The following is a 574-nucleotide window of genomic DNA, read 5'->3' as shown; positions in this document are numbered from 1 at the left end:
TGCTAATCAGCCGTGGCCGGCGCGGGCACCTCGTTCTCAGCTTGGCGCCGGCGGCCACACACTCCCAAGGGCGGCCCATCGCACACATCTATCTACACGCACGCCTTTCCCGGGAAACACACCCGTGGGCCAGAGCATCGCGCACGCGCGCGCATGTACACACACACACACACACACACACACACACACACACACACGCGGCAGCCGACCCCAGGATGACACCCCAAGATGACCCTCTACGTTTATTAAGCCGTGAGTGGAAGCGTAATAGGCACTTCACACCTCTCACGAGTCCGCACCACAGCCCTGTGGGTGTCGCCCATTTCACGGATTGGTAAAGTAAGGCTCAGAAAAGAACGAATTTTCCCAAGATTACACAGCTTGGGAGAGACTTGTGCCCAGTCTCTGCTGCCCTCTCCTCCACCTGAGGCTTCCAACAGTTGTACTGCAGCACCGGAGGGCCTCCCGCATGGCACAGGTGGACTGCTGAATGTCAATTTGTGTGTGTAACATTTCTTTTTGCTAAAACTGATCTCTCAAAAATACTTAGAGTTTCAAAAATGTCTGCCAGACA

The sequence above is a fragment of the Pteropus alecto genome, unplaced genomic scaffold (assembly GCF_000325575.1).
Source record: "Pteropus alecto unplaced genomic scaffold, ASM32557v1 scaffold22, whole genome shotgun sequence".
Classification (NCBI taxonomy): Eukaryota; Metazoa; Chordata; class Mammalia; order Chiroptera; family Pteropodidae; genus Pteropus; species Pteropus alecto.
Note: the sequence above shows the minus strand (reverse complement) of the source record.